This window comes from Erinaceus europaeus, chromosome 1, assembly GCF_950295315.1.
Source record: "Erinaceus europaeus chromosome 1, mEriEur2.1, whole genome shotgun sequence".
NCBI lineage: Eukaryota > Metazoa > Chordata > Mammalia > Eulipotyphla > Erinaceidae > Erinaceus > Erinaceus europaeus.
In genome coordinates, this window is record NC_080162.1 from 52,773,559 (window position 1) to 52,793,659 (window position 20,101).

The window sequence follows — 20,101 nt, forward strand, 5'->3', positions numbered from 1 at the left end:
GGTTTCTTCTTCTTCTTCTTTTTTTTTTTGTATAAAAAGATCAATGTTCTAAATTTGGTGAGGTCTGCTGTGATGACAGGAAGTTAGATTCATTCATTAGATGGGGTATTGATTGAACAAATGTTTACGCTGCTGCAGGTGCTGAGCTCTGTCCAGGGTTGGTATTCACTTGGAAAACACCAGCATGGGCAGCACCCCCACCAATGCCCAACAGGTGCCCTTGTGGTACCCATCTAGCACCCCTGGAGGCATCAGTGAACAAAACAGACTGAAATCCCTACCCCTGTGCAGGGGCACAATCCAAGGAGAACAAGCCAGTAAATTACAAAGTAAATTAGAGGGTGAAGAGAAAGTAAGGAGAGCAGGGGTGCAGTAGAAGGTAGCAGAAGCAGTGTGTGCAGGTGGGGGTAAGCTTTTCTCCAGGGCAGAGGGGCAGGATGAACCAGTGAATAGCCTTTTAGGCAGAGGTGGGTATGTGGGCCTCCCTTATGTGACCATGGCTTTGACAGTGAGTGAAGAGAGGACCCCTGGAGAAATGTTAGCTGGGCTGCAACATGGGATCCACTTAGATTGTAGCAGGCCATTCCTAGCCATTGTGCTGAGCAGAAGTGGAGTCTGAGGTATATGTGGAAGGAGGGACAAAGCAGGAAACTACTCAGATCTGGTTTATGGTGATGTTAGGGGTTGGGGTTGAAACTTGAACCCATGAGCCTCAGGCATGAAAGTCTGTTGCATAAACCACCTTGCTATCTTTCCAGTCCCAAAGCAGTATACTCTTAATCCTACCTCTGCCTTTAGTAGATATCTACCGTTCCTCAAAGTAAACATGACATTTTGACATCAAATGAGAGAGTAACTGCCGTTTGAAAGAAACACACTACAGAGAGAAGATCTTGTATAGAAATGATGAGAAACAAGTGTTATGGTTGAAGATGGTGTATGTCTTTAGAAAACTTGCATATCTTACATACCAACAACAACAAAATCTCCAACAGAATTTTGTATCCAGCTTCTTTCTTTCCAAATAAACACTTTAAAACTTTATTTATCTGCTTGTTAAAAAGTAATAATAACAATACTTGACAGGACATCAAGGGAAGTGGAAATTTCCACCCAACTGTAAGTAAGAATCCTCACAGAATTAGTGACTAAGAACAAAAATTTGTTTTGCCTGAGTCTCCTTCCCACTCTACATGCAGACAGCAGCTTGCTCATGCATCATTCATTCATTTCTCAATCTATTCTTATAGACAGCCTCCCCCTCCTGGACTCCAGGTGTTGAGGCTATGTTAGTGAACAAAACAAAGTCCCTATTCTCATGTAGCTTACATACTGGCAAGAGAAAGTGACTAAATAAATGATAAGTGCTAAGGAGAACATGGGTGAAATTGCCCAGGGGGAGAAGGGCTTGCTATTCTAGGAAGCTTTCTGATGGATGAGTGGATTCTGAGCCTCATCCTAAGGAAAGGGGTCAAATGACCTATGCAGATATGGGGCGATGAGGGAGGGTGTGGGAGTGACCAGCAGAGTAAAGTCCTAGTAAGGGTTATGAATTTTCCTGTGAGAATGAAGTAACTGAAGCGTTATGAGTGATGACATGCTGGTTTCTATTTCAAAATAAATCTCTGCTTTAGGTGTTTTCTAGGGAGAAGTAGGGATACTGGGAGGAGGTTGTAGACCAGGCCAAGACCAAAGATTAGGGTGGGGGCAGTGAGTGGTGAGAACAGCTGCATTTTGGCTATGCTTTATGGCTTACTTTTACATATACTTTATTTACACACCTTACAGTACTCCATCTGTGAGGGACCATTAACCTTATTTTATAGAAGAAGAAATTGGTCAAGCTAAGGCACTTGTTAAAAGCCAAAAAATTATCATTTAAACTGAAATTGAAGCCCAAGGTTTGCCGGAGGTCAGCTACCACGCATCACCTGCTAATTTGAGCACTACCCCCAAAAAGACATGTTACAATTTATCTGGTGCTTGTAGGAAAACTGTTGCTGCGGCAGGAAGAGACTGTCCTTGAGTGCTTCTCACTCAGGGTGAGGAGAATTTACCTTCAAGGCTTATTGTTAAGATCAGTCACACTGCAAAATGTGAGGTCCACAGTTTTAAATAAGTCTTTTTTTTTTTTCCTGGAGTGGCAGTAGCAACAACAGTTAACAACAAATGTCTGCCACCCTACTAAGTTATTATTAGTAGATTGTTGAACAACTGACCTACATGACAAACTATTGAGGAAACTAGGCTCCAAAACATGTATCTCAAAAGTCACCTAAGCAGCAGTAAGCAATATCAAAGCACAGCTGATCTGCTGTCTCATTTCATCTTTATGGCCTACAGTGTGATAATGGCGGCAAATGAACCCAGAGAACAGGGGTGATTAAAGAGTTGAGAAATTTTTCTCAGAGAAAGCCAATATATGAAAAGGAAAACAGGATCCAGTTCGGTCTGATCTGAGCTAAATTCAGTGTTTAGGAAAGTCTGAAATCCTATAAGAACTACAGTGATTTGTCTAGAGTACTTCTGTACATCTATTGAGACATTTACTTAGCAAAATTATAAATACAATCTCACCTGGAGAGATAGCTTACTGGATAGTGCATGTGTCCTGGCCAGGTCTGAGCCCTTATACCATATGGGAGGTGTGCTCTCTATTTGACTAGTGACCCTCAATTTTCAGATAATTTAAATGCTGCTTTCTGACATATATATTTATATAAACACACACACACACACACACATATATATGCGTGTGTGTGTGTGTGTGTGTGTATCTGGTTACAAGTATGTAGCCTTGTATCATATAATGTATGTTATATTAGAGAATGTTTCTCTTGTCAGAGAGGTATAAATGCTAAGTGATTCCAAAGCAGTTCTCCTTTACTTAAAGTATCAAAAATTCTATGAAAATATCCCTTAAAACTTAAAATTAATTTACATTCCCTTTACCTATTCATATTTAAACTGGTTTCTCAATTTAACTGAGTTCAAAGGATTTATTTTTAAAATTCAAGAAGAAAACAACAACTTATCATTTTCGCAGTCCTGCTGAACTCAGAAAATATTATGCTGTGATACTGTTCATCTCTTCAGTGAAAGTTGTAGTTCTTGGCTATTAAAGGCACAACATAATGGCAAGTAGCAGCAGCTCCTCCTATCAACTCTATGCTTTCTTTAAATTCCACTGAGGATGGCAGTTTGGATGGAGACCCCAAAATCTATTCTGTCCATCTGTTTTATTATTCTTAGAACAACTGTCAAAAGTTGCCTAGGGATCAAGTTGCAAACATACTAATTTGCCTTTGAAAAGTAGGCCCTGAGGGAATTCTGGAACTCTGCTTATAAATTCAGAATCCCATCAGTCAGCCAGGCTGCCGACCCTTTGTGGAGGTATGAGACTTGTACTTCCAGGCACACATCTGCCTCAAAGCCAGGATGCGCTCATATACTTGCATCTCACTTCATAGGCAAATGAAGGGAGAACCAAAGGGACTTGGCAACTTAAGGGCTGGCTTGTTCCCCGACAAGCAGGCCCTGAGTTTTTAGTCCCTTCATTGATGGTTGATGGACTGAGAGCTAACAGTTTGTACTTGAGAATTTAAACAAGTGGACTGGGAAGAAGGACACATATTATGTTGTCTTTTATAGCCTATCACTAAGTTAGGAAGACTGAAATAAAGTATGAGAAGAAGAAAGAGAAAAATTTTAAGCCACTAAACATTGAATGGTTTCATTTTTGTGATTCAGATAGGTGATAAGATCCTGTTGATGAGAGTTTGAAAGTAATAATGAGAGATGTCCAAGGAGGTGCCTATGTAAAACATTGTGGCATTTTGCAAACATGCTACTCTGTTGGAAACTAAAACTCATATGTACATCTTGAGTCCACTGTGTTAAAGGCATGTGCTAAATACAATGTAAACATTAAAGTGAATCTTGGCTCCCTGGTTTGTGCACCAGACATGTGATCAAGGATATGGGACAGGAAAACAAGGTGTGTGTGTGTGTGGGGGGATCACTAGCATCGATTTATAGAGTTCCATCCTTCCTCCACTTGGGACTGCAAGAATGTCTAATCAAGTCCTAGAGGATAAAGTCAAATGCTTTTAAAGCACTAACCCCCCTCCCCCCCCTCCACACACACACATGCTCTCTGAATTTTAAGCATTATGTTTCAAGTACCCATTTTACAGGTTGGTAACATTCCACAGTAGCAAAATAGAAAGGGACCCACTAGAAGCTAGCATGATGGCATCTGTGATTACTAAAACATATTCTATTTTGATGAAAGCTTTTACTTGAGCTTGGTGCAAATTACTCCAGCATCACAACCTGCTGGGAGCTAACTGCACACACGGAGGCAGACGGGCACAGAAGGGATCACCATTTGGACTTGCCTGCTTTGTCCTCCTTTGGCTTTACACAATCTTGTATTATAATAAGGCATGTATTATCCTTTTTGGAGATTTGAGTAACAGAAGTCTCACTTTCAAAGATATGGCTTATAATCCCAGAGTTCACTAGATGTTCTGCGGATGCTGTTTATGGCATTATGTTTTTCTCAAAATGAGACCGATAATTAGTAAACTGAAATTTGATTAATGTTGGATTAGGAGGTTCTGATGTCTCACTGCAATGTGTTATTTCAGTCTGTGGGCACTGGGAAAGACTGCCCTTAGGAAACTTATTTCTTCCCCTTTTCTGAATGGGAAGATGAATTTAAAAACCGGTTTTTTTTTTTTAAAGACAGAATTCACTTTGCATTCAACAGTTTGTTATGTAGGATTCAGCTTTTTTTTTTTTTTAACTCTCTTTTTGTTTTCTCACTTTGAAGCTGGAGCCAATGAATTAATTATTTTAGGGAGAACAAAAATAAACTAGAAATATAAGTCTTTTTCTGACAATACCAGCAAGGGCAAGTTCTTCCTGGTTATGGCAGAGTAATCTGGCATAGATAAATGGTTCTGACACTCAGCTCTTCCTATGTGTAAGCAGAGAATTTTGCGAACATGAAGACCTTCTCTGAAAACAAAGGATCTGCTGGTATGCTGAATACCAATGTCTGTGAAAATGACTACTACATATCATTTAAGGAAAAAAAATAAATATATAATTATTTGTGCTTTCTAAAGTTAATGTCTTTCAGTTTTGTTGGGATTTTTTAAAAGGTCTGCAGTGACCAATTTTTTAAATCAGATTTCATGGCCAGAAGAGTACATGTTTCTTTCTTGTTGGTGTTTTAAAATTCATAATCTTGTTTGCTTCTGCTGAAGACTGTGGGGGAATCAGGAATAATAGCTCCCTTTGAAGTTGTGCCATTCCCAAAGTAACCATCTGACTATTAAAGAAATATTATCATTTATGGAATGACCTTTTGCTCTTTGAATATTCAGGCACTAATAAATGTTAAATGCTTAGAAACCATATATATATGGTTATATAATGCCTTCTTGCATGCTTTTGACATTATAACCATTCCTAATTTTCCAACAGCTTTCTAATAGGAAAATGTATTTGGGAATAACAGTGGAATTTGTGTCATCATGACCAAATGATTACGGTGCAAACCCAAGATTCTTCTGGGGCCCAGCAGGCTTCTGGTCCCTATGGAAACGAAACCTCAGATATTGTCCTCCACTCAGCTGGAGGACAGAGCAAGGGAGGCTTTTGTGCTTGGTGAGATTTCTTCCACAACCTTCCCACAGCACCAGACCCTAGTGCTTCCTCCCAACTCTTTTCTAATTGACATGCAAATTAATCTCTCTGGCTGATTACACTTCCCTTAAAGCTACTGACAAATGCAGCTGTAACCAGAGTTTGTGGACTTTCCAACAAGTGACTTCAGCTGTCATTATTTGCATGTGCAGCCAAGGACCAGCCTGCTCCAGGTCTTAGGGATGGGAAGAGCTTCCCTTAGGCATCACAGGCGTTTTATTTACATGTATAAAATTTACATACACTTAAGATTGAAAAAGAAATCCTATAACTATGTCTCTTGGATTATTTAAGGACTTTCTAGGATACTTTTTTTTTTTTTTTCTGAGCAAGAACTGGAGTGTCACTGTATCCCAAGAGGATACAGCGTTAGTGGCAACACCATATTTTTAGCTCATTTCCATCTTGTTTATTTCACTCTAACACTGATTCAACCTCTCTCAAAACCTAACATATAAAATCATCAGTCATAAGAGAATGGGACTGCTGACTAGCTTTTACTTATGATTCCCAATGAAATTCCAGCAATTTAAAAGTCAACTACAAATCACCACCCCAGTTGTCAGCATTTGCACATAAATTGACTTAAATAATGTTTCAGAGGGTGATAATGGGGAGGATTTTTATTTAAAATGCAGTGGAAGAGAATATGAACAAAATATTATATTGCTCAATATAATGAAAAATATGAAGATAAGAGAGATAACATTATGGTTATGCAAAAAGACTTTCATTCCTGAGGCTCCAAAAATCCCAGGTTCAGTACCCTATACTACCATACACCACAACTGAGTGCTCTGGTCTTCCTCTCTTTGTATCATCATCTCTCTGTCTGTCTCATAAAATAAAACAAATATGATGTATTTAAAAAATTGAAATACAGATTTCAATAACATTTTACCATTTTAATTTTTTAATAGTACTATATATGTTTTCCCAATAGACTTCACTCAAATATTGCTATGTATCAAATGATTTTCTAAATAGGGATCCATCTGTAAACATTCAGAAGTGAAATAAAAAAGAACATAAGTAGGGCCAGGGAGATAGCATAGTGATTTATGCAACAGATATTCAAGCCTGAGACTCAGAGGTCCCAGTTTCAATTCCCAGCACCTCCATAAGTCAGAATTGAGTAGTGCTATGACCAGGATTTAAGTAGTTAGGGAGATGGCTCAGCAATAAAGCACAGAATTCTTGTGTATAAAGTCCTGTGTCTGATCCACAGTACTACATATACCAAAGGGATGCACATATAACTCTCTGTTGTTAGTAAAAATACTTTTAAAAAAGTCTATATATGTGCACATATAGATACACAGTATAATTGTAGACCATACCATATTTCTTGGATACTTTTGAAAGGAACATCAATTTATAACATATGATTTGCCTCCTAATTCTGTTTTCAAAAAGAAAGAAAATTTAAATGAATTTCTATCCTTTCCTTCCTTAGTAGACACAAATTTACAATGAGAAAAGATATGAGATTATTTATAGTAAATTATAGTCAAATTAAGGAACACTAGAGGGAGAACCAGTCTGTCAAGGAGTCATCAGAGAGGGAAACTGTTGTGGAAAGGTGAGAGACCCACATTATAAGAGAGACCTATGAGGGTCTAAGGTGGGAGGTGGTAGAGTACCTAAGGAAGTCATCTTGGGGTAGTCACCACACCCAAAGGCCCCATGGTGGGATGGAGTATTCCACTGTGAAAAACTTGGAATTAGCAGGGATCTGAAAGAAAGAAGAAAGGAGAAATGGGACTGTTTTGGGCATGTCTTTAAGCATGCATCAATCTGTTTTTCGCACAGTTATGACTTTTCCTGAGGAGAGGGTCTTTAACAGTGGCATGTGGCACAAAGGTTTCTTCTCCCTCCTTAAACAAGTCCCCCTGCACTGTGAGTGTACTTCTCATAGGTTTCATTTTCATGTACCGTAAATTGAGGTTCCTAGGGAGTCAATCTCTCACATTGAAGGACCCCTATCCAAGACACTGAGAGAAACCTTCAGTCTTTAATGACTTTGATGATAAAATGTCCGAAGCTCTAACCCCACAGTTGATGGTTCCAGTTTTTATATCAGGTTTGAAACTGATGAGGAATGGTCATGTGACAATAATAAACACAGTAATGTTTACTGGGATCTCATCAAGGACCCGGGACTGTTTTACCTACTTACGCACTAATCCTCTCATCAACTCTTAGAGGGAGACTGATAGGAAACACCAGGATGGTGGCACCTGGTGCTGGACCTCAGTGTTGGTGAGACACAGACAACATAGAGCTGTGGTGAACAGGACAACAAACAACATACAACATACAACATATATAGAGCCAGCAGAAAAGAAGCCCAGTGGGAACAGAGGCTCTGATTCTTTAAGATACCACAGAAATCAACCTTTAAAAAAAACTCAGTTTTTCAGTATGGATGACAAACTCAATTGTAATGATTAATGCTGAAGGCCAGTCACAGTTCAAATAGAGCCCATCTGCAGGCTGGATCTGGCTTGTAGACAGCTGTTTTGTCAGCTCTGGTTTGTAAGTGTTTGCTTTGACATAGAGGTAAAAGCTCCTTCCTGGTTACCTCTGTCCATTGGTTCTAGTTCTGTAGCCTTGTCTAAAACAAACAAACACCAAACCTTCCTTGATTAAAAGAAAAACAAACATAAAACCAAATAATATCTCCATGCCCTTACCCTTGAATCTACTTACAAAGGTCATAATCTCTCTGTAATACAGATTAGATGTTATTTTTTTTATCTTTATATATTTATTGGACAGAGACAAGAGGGGAGGGGGTGATAGAGAAGGAGTGCTTCACAACTAGCAAACATTTCCTCTGCAGGTGGGGACTGGGGGCTTGAAACGGGGCCCTTGTACATTGCAGTAAGTGGGCTTAACCAAGTGCCACCACCCAGCCCATGATCTCTCTGTATTGGCTCCACGTTGGTCAAGGTCTTTCTTACTACAGTTCCCACAGCAGCAAGTCACATTTCAGATATGACCAGATGCTATAGAAATGTTTTCCATTGTTTCTGTGATCTGGACCTCCTATTCCTTGAGCTGTGGTCTCAGAAAACATTGTCCAACTGGCCTTTGCAGAGACTGCTGGTCTTGCATCTCAGTCTGAAGTCAGCCAAAACCCTCAGATTTTTTTTTCACAGTGGTTACTATCATGCTATGTCACCCTTGTTCCAAATTTACAGTTAACCACCCAACCCAAAGTATATGGGCTTATATCCTATCTTCCTTTAATCTCATCTTATTGCAGCTAAAAGTTCCATCCTTTGGATGATTTTATTTTCTGATTTTACCTCATGTCAACTCTTAAATTTTACAAATGGTATTTTGAATAACATTTGTTTTAAATTTTTGTGAAAGTTGCCCATTAAAAAAAAGGTACCCTACAATGATCCTGGGTCCATACTCCCAGAGGGATAAAGGGGAGTTATCAAGGGAGGGGAATGGATATGGAGTTCTGGGTGTGGGAACTGCATGGAAATGTAGCCCTCTAATCCTATAGTCTTGTCAATATTTCCATTTTATAAATATATTTTTTTAAAAAAGGTGTTGAATGAAACTGGAGTTCAACACACTTGTGGTACACAAACCATATCAGGCACATAAAGATTCCTGCACTTTGCATTCCATGAATTAATGCTTATTAATTTTGGCCATAGTGAAGTCATTCAGCTCCCATGGGCCCATATTTCTCAAATCTGTCAGTAGTTATGAGCCTACATTTCATGTTTTAACAAAACTAACATTGATATTTATAAAAGACTTTCAGAAATTGTATAATCTTTGAAAGTAGTAATCTTATCAAACATAGTAAATATGTTTAAATATTTTATTCCTTGTGAGTGCATTCAATTCTCAAGGCTCAAGCATTATTTAATAATTGAGTTTAGAGATTTTCCAATGGATCTATGCAGAATTCTAAAGTTCATCCTTTAATTCTATTTGAACATCAGAAAAGTTTTCCCATTTTTCAGTTCTAGGTACATCTCTTATTTCACATACTCTCTAAAGAAAATAGTTCTCATAATTTTGAGCGACCAGACCACTGCTTAGCTCTGGCTTATGATAGTGCTGGGGGGGTTGAACCTGGGACCTTGGAACCTCAGGTATGAATGTACATGCATAACCATTATGCTATCTCCCCAGCTCTAATTTTGAGAACACTGTTGTTAATTTATTTTGCAACCATGTATGTGTAGTCTTGAATGTTGGACCTTATTTGCAAGGGAGTGGGTTATTTTCTTATTGTGTTCTCAGTGATTTGCGTTTTAATTTCTATATTAAGATACTTCTATGTCATTATCATTTGGAGAAGATAAGTGGGTAACTAGGCAATGGGTTAACAGTAATAACCTTCCATAGTCGGGAAAGAAGACCTTTTCATCTCAAGCACCTATTTTATGTATGGCATAATCAACATCTATGATGGGCAACTACATGGGTTGCTTTTCCAAGCCCCCTCCCATTTCTTTCCCAGAGACTTACAGTCTTATAATTTAAAAAATTATAATTTCTCAGTCCCACATACAACCGCAACCCACTAGCTGAATATGCCATTCCCCTCTCTGATCTGCACTTACTGAAATCTCAAGTACTCAGGGACAGGCCTACTTTTATTTTCCTCCCATTTTTATATAAACTCTTGTATATGTACATTACTTTCTGTAATATTAAAAATCATAAATCCAATCTTTGAAATTTCTGTGGACTATATCCAAAACAGTTTTCATCATTTGCTTTCTGTTTCCAGAGAGTTGATATTGTTTGTCAGCCAAAGATTTATCAAACACTTGTTGCCTTTACTAGAATATTTGTACCTTGGACCTTGCCCTCACTATAAAGTAGAAATATTATGAAATGCCCCACTTTCGAAAGGGAGACTGGGCCAGCCTACTCTGCCACTCAAGGAAGACTGGTCCTGAAATGAGTGCAGCCTAGAATGTTTCTAGCTGAGACCATGGAATGTAAGCTCAGGCTGACAGGAACTCAAGAGGCCACACAGGCTCCTGTGCTAAACAGGAATATATATGGGCCCTAGGTCAGATTGATGGGGTTAATAGTTAATGGTATTTATATACTTTCTTCATGTTTGGGAACCAGTCTCTGCCTTAATCCAGCTTTCTAGTCCTACTCTCAACTCTGATTACATCTTCCTAGACAATATTTTTATCTTACCTCCATATTAAACATAGCCCACCTTCATATTAAACATCAAGCTCAAGCAAAATCACCAGAATTGTAGGCACCAAGGAACATACCTAAAATAGACCTTCTAGCTTCTTATCACCCTAAAATCCCTATTCTTACCTGCTCTATTCCTATTTTCAGGTCTCTATTTATTAAGCATTTTGTCCTGCATTATAACTTACAGCCTTTCAGATAAAATATTGCAGATGCTATGATTCCATCCTGAACTCCATGGGTAGACAACCTCACCAATGTATCCTGGAACCTCACCTCTCCAGAGCCCTACCCCACAAGGGAAAGACAGAAACAGGCTTGGGATATAGATGGGCCTGTCAACACCAATGTCTAGTAGAGAAGCAATTACAGAAGTCAGACCTCCTACCTTCTGTACCCCAAAAAGAATTTTGGTCCATACTCCTAGAGGGGGAGAAATGTTAGGGGAAGATGACTAGAGGGCTCTGAAACCCAAAAGACCCAGAGAGAGAAAAGGAAAAAAAGGAACGACATTCAGGGTAGGAATGACTTCAAATGGAAGAGAAAGCAGGAATATAGGGGGAAAAAAAAAAAAGGAAATACATATAGATAGGTAGACAGTTATAGAAATAATAGTCAATCCATATCTGTGACCTTGGGAGAACCACTACAGCTTCGAGAAGAAAGGGGGACACAGAACTCTGGTGGTAAGAACGGTATAGAATTATACCCCTGTTATTTTGTAATTTTGTAAATCACTAATATAAAATAAATAAAAATTAAAAATATGTTTGTACCATCTAAAGACAACACAGAGTAGTATAAATCCCTACTACAACTCTATTTTGCCTCTTGGCTTGTTTAGAAATATGTATTAGAGAAGGAAAATCCATGCCATCCTCTGTAGAGCTGACTCCATTCTTGACTGCCTCTCTTAAATCCACCCCTCTCCCTGCATTTTCTATTCTCAGGAGCTTTAATCTACCCATAGCAGTGTTTTACTTCTTTTTTGGTGCTGCTATTATCTTATCTGATATATGATTGATTTTTTTCTTTAATTAATTAAGTTCCAGGACCAACTGCATACAATTCTTCAAGTAAAAACTTGGGACTGCCTAAATCACCCCCCAAATGCCATCTCAGGATATGTCTTGACCAGTCTGCTGAAGGTTAGTTACTATTTATCTCTTTCGTCTTTGTGTTTCTGTGACACTATTCCCTCCTTCTTTGCCTCTCCATCTCCATTTCCTCCTCACAAGCCTATTTGTCAAATGTGATATTTCAGAGAATTCTACTTTCATTCTATTCTCTTTTTTTCTTTAAAGATTTATTTTATCTATTTCATATGAGATAGAGTTTTACATGATAGGAGAGAAGGAAAGGGAAAAAGGGAAGAAGAAAACAGAGTATTACTGTGGTATATACAGTGCCAGGGATTGAATGGGAGCTTCAGGCACACAAAATGGAAGTCCTACTTCCTACTAGTTGAGCTATTTCCCCTTATTCCTCATCCTCTTATTCTCAGCACCCACCCAGAATATATAACTGACCCCACATGGGATTAGTTTACATGCTTTAGGGAGGTTTCTTTTTTCTTTTTTCTTTATAAAAAGGAAACATTGACAAAACCATAGGATAAGAGGGTACATCTCCACACAATTCCCACCATCAGAACTCCGCATCATGGACTCCCTCCCATTGCTATCTGTCACTCAGTCAATTTTTCTTAAAACTCCTCCCTTAAAACTTTCCCTTAAATGCTTTAACCATCTCCATCCTGTGTGAGGTTGTGTTAAGAGTTTCATAGTTTTCCTTAAAGAAGCACCTATGATTTTCAAAGGTGATATTCTCTTTCAGAGCTCAGTCCATAAGCAAATACTATCCCCTCGCCTGGAATATTTTATTAATACTTCTATCCTAAGAGGCTAGAGAATTACAGGCACATACCAACAGTAAATGTTAACAAATGTGTAAGTGATTCTACACAGCAAAACACAACACATGTTACTTTATTATTATTTTTAATTAGAAAAGTGGGGGCCAGTGTAATAGGTCACTTGGATAGTGCGCTGCTTTGCCATGTGCATGACCCAGATTCTAGCCCAGCCCCCACAATACTGAAGGAAGCATTGGTGCTGTGGTTCCCCCCATATCTCTCTCTCTCTCTCTCTCTGCCTGTCTCTATCAAGCAAGCAAATAAGCAAGAAAAAAAGAGAGGAAGGAAGGAAGAAGAGAAGAAGAAAGGAAGGGAGAAAGGAAGAAAGGAAGGAATGGAAGAAAGAAAGAAAGAGAGAAAGGAAGGTTAAAATTACCATTTTATAGGTAAGAAATGTAAGATTCAGAGACTTTTTTATGCAATAAGTTTCCAATAGGGTCCTGTTTGGTCCTTTTTTCAGAACTGCATGGAGACAAATGGAACCAAAGATCCTACTGGAGAGGAAAGAATGGTTATTACAGCTTTAAAGAGAGGGCTCATTTTTGAAAGAACGTAAGTTCATAGCAAAACTTAGCAACAATACTAAGAAGTTCTGGGTTTAAGAGCACAGATATTATCAAGTAGATCTGTTAACTGCAGATGAAATCAAATTTCACTTGTGAAAGAGTAAAGTACAAAATTACTTTATTCTTAGGCTGTCTAGTTCTCTCCATCAAATGCTGATAGTTGCAGAGTAGAGATGGCAAATGCTATTGAGACTATTGTTCTATTGAAGTGGACGTTTATTTTCAAAAGCCACCATCTGTTTGATTCGGGGTGAACTCCTCCTAATGGGCACACTGCATATTGTATGGCAACCTTTTCCCTGAAACAAGTTATCTGACTAGGAGAATGAAAGCCTTGGCTCAAATCGTTTTGGAAACTTCTATCAGCTACATGGTTTGATTTTGGAATCTTTGGTTGGCTTGGGAATTGTAAACATAGCACGTGGCAGATTTCCCATTTACAACACTCCAGGCACAGGAATGGGCCTTCTGATTGCCCATAAGGGATAGAAAAAGCAGATGGCAGGTGAGTTGGTTCTCATCAGTCAGAAGAACAGTGGTCAGAGGATGGAGACTCCACTGAACAGATTTCATTTAGTCTACTAGAGAAGTTACCAGAAACCTAAGAGAGACAAAGGGGCTATGCTGAAATGGTTTTTACGGTACTTTTCAAACATATCTCTACTGTACTCACTTTTTTTTTTGTTATATAAGTCAATGGTATTTTTCAGTCTTTGATGAACTGTCACTACATACTTTCAACTGACGATTTAACCAGTAGTACCCCAAACAAAATCTCTTTTGTAGTTGATTCTAAGCTGAATTTACTGTTCAAAAATTTTTTTCTCCCTCTGAAGAAAATTTTGTTATAAAAATGCCTCCAGTCCCAAGATTAATAAGAAATTATGTATTTTATTGATCATATTTGAGATATAACTCCCTACATTAGTACTTCTGGTTAAAAGTTATGTAAAACAGAATACCCATTGGCATTATTTTAAGGAATTAAGAATCTCAATCACTAGCTGCTAAGGCACAGGAGATAAGAATAATCACTGCAAAAAAAAAAAAAACCCACAATAATCACTGCATCGTGTTTCCACTGACTATTTGTTGTCAGGTTCAATATTTGGCCTTCTGTAGGCAACAGTAAAAAGCAAGTGCTCTCTTTTTAAAGGATTTATGGAAGGTCTGATTAAACAAGTCCCTCAGTCATAAAATGGTCATTATGGTACCTAAAAAGTGAGCAATATTTGGATAAAATAAACAGTTTGACAACTCTGCTTTTCAATTCTAATATAAGAAACAAAATGGGGACACTGTGTTGTTTATATAAAGTGGCCCGAGTGTACAAAGCCATTTCCTTTCTTTGCAGCAGCCACTACTGTGTCTAACATCTATAGGAAACAGGGTGATAGTAATTCTTTTTTTTTCAATATTTATTTTATTTATTTATTCCCTTTTGTTGCCCTTGTTGTTTTATTTTTGTAGTTATTATTGTTGTAGTCGTTGTTGGATAGGACAGAGAGAAATGGAGAAAGGAGGGGAAGACAGAGAGGGGGAGAGAAAGTCAGACACCTGCAGACCTGCTTCACTGCCTGTGAAGTGACTCCCCTGCAGGTGGGGAGCCGGGGCTGGAACCAGGATCCTTGTGCTGGTCCTTGGGCTTTGCGCCATGTGCGCTTAACCCGCTGCACTACAGCCCGACTCCCCATACTAATTCTTCCTCAGAATTTTGGTCTCTTATATAAACTGTGTTTATTATAAGCTGATTCATTCCTGAACAGGCCTGGGTAGTGAACTGAACCCAAGAAGAGTTTCCTATCTTATACTGGGTGGTTCTGGGAGGGTTTGCAAATAGGCTGTAGTTGGGGCATCAAGGGTGTGTGTGACTTTATAGTTGCACAGAATCTCATAAGCACTCCCTGGCATGTAAGAGTAAGAAGGCTCTGCTGTTTTTTTTTTTTTAATTATTATTATTATTTACTTTTTTTTTTTTTTTTGGTTATCACTGAAGTTTTACCACTCTGGGCTGGTTTTTGTTTGCTTTCTCAGATAGAAAGAGAAAGAGAACAAGAGGCAAAGGCACCACAGCATTGAAGCTTCCCCAGTGTACCGTCAAAGCAGGTACCGTCCCAGGTGAGCTATCTTCCTGACCCTCATTTTGAAAATTCTTAATAATTTCATCTTGGATATTATATATGACACATGAAATCAGATGAGACAATGGAGCATGTAAACAGGTAGAGAAGATGCACTATGTGTTCTGCTGTTTCTGCCTGCCTCATTCACACACGACACTGGCTGTAATGTATGCATAAAGAAAACTCATGGAACACAATGGCTGAGTTCAGGGAAGCTTAAAGAGAACACATGAGGATATGTTATCTGTGACTGAGAAAGTGTGGAACTGAGAACACTGACAGTCCCAGAACATTTGCTCTGAATACATGAAGAAAGCGTTGGTGTCGTGTGAAACATAAACCAAGGCATGCTATTACATCTTTTTGTAGCTGTGTTACTTTCCCAATATTAGCTACTGTTTTTTGCTGAAAAGGACAGCACTGTAGAAAAGGGAAAACTGGGAGGATCTCGTTCTCATCAACTGAAAGTAAGAGTATTTGCAAAGCATATACATATTAAGGGTGAAATTAAAATAGGGAAGCTGGTCTTGTGCAGTGTTTCTCCTATTCTGATGAGAACAAGATATATATGTAATAGGAACATCTTAGTTTTTGTGATTCTATATATGAATTGAAAGTTTTTATACTTAACATAGTATTCAATGCTTTTATATTTACATAATAACTGGCATCATGCTATAAGGCATGCTGAAAGCAAGCAGTTTACACTTTCAATGTTTCTTTATTTAAAATGACGTTAGCTAGCAAATAAGTAGCTAACGTCATTTTAAATGACGTTAATAAGTAGCAAATAAAATACTTCTCACAACAAGTAGAGAAACTACAGATGATGGGAAAAATGTTTTGCATTTTAGGATATTTAAAGGTATCTTCCCAGTACATTTAAAATAAGAAGGCCCACATTTCCATTCTATGTAGCCTATGTAGCCAGTATTGGCTATAGGTGTGTCCAAAGCATTAATGATCCCAACCCTTGGGGAGCGGGACTGCATTAAAGGTTTCAGTTGGTGCCCCACACCCAATACACACATCTACCCATATCTGTCCTCCCTAGTGTCAGACAGCCTTGATAATAATTAAGATTAGAACTTTTGAAGTAAGAGAGAGAGGGTTTCTCAGGTATCACTCAGAAAACCACCTCTACTAGAATCTGGCTCCTAGGTCTCTTAGAGGTATTCTGGTGGACTAAACCCACACACACAGGCCTAAACAACACAAATATCCCACCCAAGAGCCCTGGAGCTGGTATCCACCATCATGTACTCTTCCTGGGGTCACTAAAGTTTCCCGTAGGACAGGTTTCACTCTCAGCCCCTCAATCCCAGTCCCTGTGTTCTCCCCATAGAGAGATTTTCCCTGTCCTGAGTCAACTTTAACTCCAGTTCTCTGCCTAGTTGCTTTACAGAAATTGTCTTCTCTGGAGTCGGGCAGTAGTGCAGCAGGTTAAGCGCAGGTGGTGCAAAGCGCAAGGACCAGCAGAAGGATCCCGGTTCAAGCCCCCAGCTCCCCACCTGCAGGGGAGTTGCTTTACAGGCGGTGAAGCAGGTCTGCAGGTATCTGTCTTTTTCTCCCCCTCTCTGTCTTCCCCTCCTCTCTCCATTTATCTCTGTCCTATGCAACAACAACGACAATAATAACTACAACAATAAAAACAACAAGGGCAACAAAAGGGAATAAATAAAAATTAAAAAAAAAGAAATTGTTTGTCTTGTCTATGAAGCATGTAGCAAGAACTATGAGCTCACTTTACTCCCTCTGCATCCTGAATACCTATCTTGAGACTCAGAGGGTTTTGAGTTTGGCAGATGAATAACTGTAAGGAGACACTCATGACTAGGATGCCTCAGTTATTCAAATCTAAGACACTTATCTCAAAGAAACAATGAATTCCAAATATTAGCTGTAATATAAACTAGATGAGGATATAGTACTACTAATGGAGCAATTACTTATTAATATATGTATCAATAAAAACTAATACATATATAATTTGTTAGTTGGTAATTCTTCAATGAACAAAAAATCACTTATTTTTCTTACTTTTTCCAGGAATTTTTTTATTACTATACATCTGGTGTGTGGCCTGAATATAAGCTCTTCTGTGGGCAGTCATTAAAGACTAATCAAGTCATTGCAAAGTTTTTCCCATTGATTCCACCTCCCAATAAAATTTATGTGTAATAGCTTATTTAATTTTATTTGATTGTTGTTGATGATGAGCTGTGATCTCATACACGTGTGATTTCATCACTCCTGGACCACTTTTTATTCAGATAAAGTGACAGAGAAAGGGAGATAGAGAGCACAACACCAGCTGGACCCAGTGCCTGGTATGCTCATGTGGTATTTGATCTGAAAGCTGGGTTATGTGCATGGCAAGGCAGACTCCCTACCTTGTGAACTATTTCTCAACCTCCCTTATTATTTCAATAGTTTAAATGAATAGTTCTAATTAAATTCGCAAGGTATAAGACACAAAGAAAATATTTAGAGATTTTTATAATGAATAGCACTATAGGTTTTGATACTTTCTATCTCCTAATTTCTTTTTTTAAATTTTATTTATAAAAAGGAAACACTGACAAAACCATAGGATAAGAGGGGTACAACTCCACACAATTCCCACCACCAGAACTAAGTACCCCATCCCCTCCCTTGATAGCTTTAATTTCTTTACAAAGCTGTACTCTAAACAACCTAGATATTTTATGTATTATCTCAGAATTCAACATTAACCTACACTAGCATTAGTAGCCCTAGATGGTATTCACAATAGTTTAAATACCCTGGGCAGACGACCCCACCAACGCGTCCCAGAGCCCCACTTTTCCAGAGCCCTGCCTTACCAGGGGAAAAGAGAGACAGGCTGGGAGTATGGATCGACCAGCCAATGCCCATGTTCAGCGGGGAAGCAATTACAGAAGCCAGACTTTCCAGCTTCTGCACCGCATAATGACCCTAGGTCCATACTCCCAGAGGGTTAGGAAAACTATCAAGGGAGGGGATGGGATATGAAATTCTGGTGGTGGGAATTGTGTGGAGTTGTACCCCTCTTATCCTATGGTTTTTGTCAGTGTTTCCTTTTTTTTATAAATAAAAATAAAAAAAATAAAATTAAGAACATCTAAAAATGTTTAAAGTAAAACTGAATACTATTATTTTGAGCTTACAAATACTGTAAGGGTCAGTAAGATAGCTTGCCTGCCTGGGAAGGTGTCTGCTTTGTCATGCATATGACCCAGGTTAGAGCCTTGCTTCAATAGCACCAGAGGAAGTTTTAATGCTATGGTATCTTTCTTGCTTTTCTTTATAGTGCTATGGTATCTCTGTCTCTGAAAAGAAGAAAAGTTGGCTCAGAGTGAAGTTCCAGTGACAACCAAACCAAACCCAAAATATATATGTATGTATGTATGTATGTATGTATGTATGTTGTTTTTCCTAGCCCTAATTATTTTGATGCCATATTAAGTTCGATTTGAGGAATCAATGTTCATGAAAAATAACATAGTATAAATTTTATAATGAAAAGAATGAATAGCAGAAGATGAAAATATAACAGAAACCATAATGGGCTTAGATAAAATAGGACATTTTATGTTTGCAAGTGATTTTTTTTTTTCTTTCTTGCCTTGGCCCAACGTATTTGAATGATGAGTGTCCAGCTCATTCTATTTGACATGCAAACTGACAAACCAGTTGCTGAATAGGTCTTTCTCATTTCTGCCAAGAATCTGTTTCTTAATAACATGCGAAATAAAAACTCCATGCTGAAGGGTGAATCAGCCATAAGATTAAGTCTAGAGAACTGTGGAAATCACTGCAAAGAACGCCACCTCCAAAATGCTCACCACCAGACTGGACAAAGCACAAGGGAGCTTGCTGAAGGGAATAATGCTGGCCTGGCCTCTAGGGAGGGACCAGATGGAACGTAATAGCTCTTTTCTACTACTAATTTCTATGATAATTCCAAGTTGCCACATGGCATATGTATTTTTTTAATCTAAGACAGGATATCAGTCAATGAAGTGACCAGGATTTTAATAAAAGGTTCTTTCCATGAACTGTATATATTCACACATAATATTTTTCACCCTCCCCCCCCCCCTGCAACCTGCCCTCCAGCAACACATCACTTACCAATAGTGAGTTGAGAGAAATGCATATAGAGAAGACATTAAAATCAAGACAAAGAGATTAGAAGTTTTATTCAGTGGTCAGATGCCTTGTGCAGCAAATTTATTTAGTCATAAACTTATTATAACTAGAGATCATGTTGGAATTTAAGGATTACAGAATATCAACTCATGTTTGAGAAAAATCACAATAGTGAATTTTCTTCTGATTTTTTTTTTGGGGAAAGAAAATTGGGAGTTAGGGAAGGAAATCTTAATGGTCTTGGAAAATTACCAGAGACATTCTCCCCATCCTTACTAATGAATGCTGATGCAACTCTGCTGAAGATGATTTGTACTTTATTCCCAAACCAGGACCCTATTTGCAACTTCCCAGTGATACCTCCACATACTTTGGCTTGTTAGAGTTATTTCACTGCTGTTGATATCTGACATGCACACTAG

General features: G+C 38.4%; 1 protein-coding gene across 5 annotated transcripts in view; it reads right to left on the reverse strand.

Annotated features, from left to right (window-relative positions):
- The window catches only part of RALGAPA2 (Ral GTPase activating protein catalytic subunit alpha 2), a 322,655-nt gene that overhangs the window by 75,550 nt on the left and 227,004 nt on the right, over positions 1 to 20,101 (reverse strand). The window contains exon 38 of one of the 5 annotated variants that reach the window (XR_009548379.1): positions 7,334 to 7,453. The exons of the other annotated variants lie outside the window; for them this stretch is intronic. The gene's annotated coding sequence lies outside the window, so the exon portion shown is untranslated. Of the gene's footprint in view, positions 1 to 7,333; positions 7,454 to 20,101 lie in introns of those variants that run through there. 5 annotated transcript variants of the gene reach the window in all.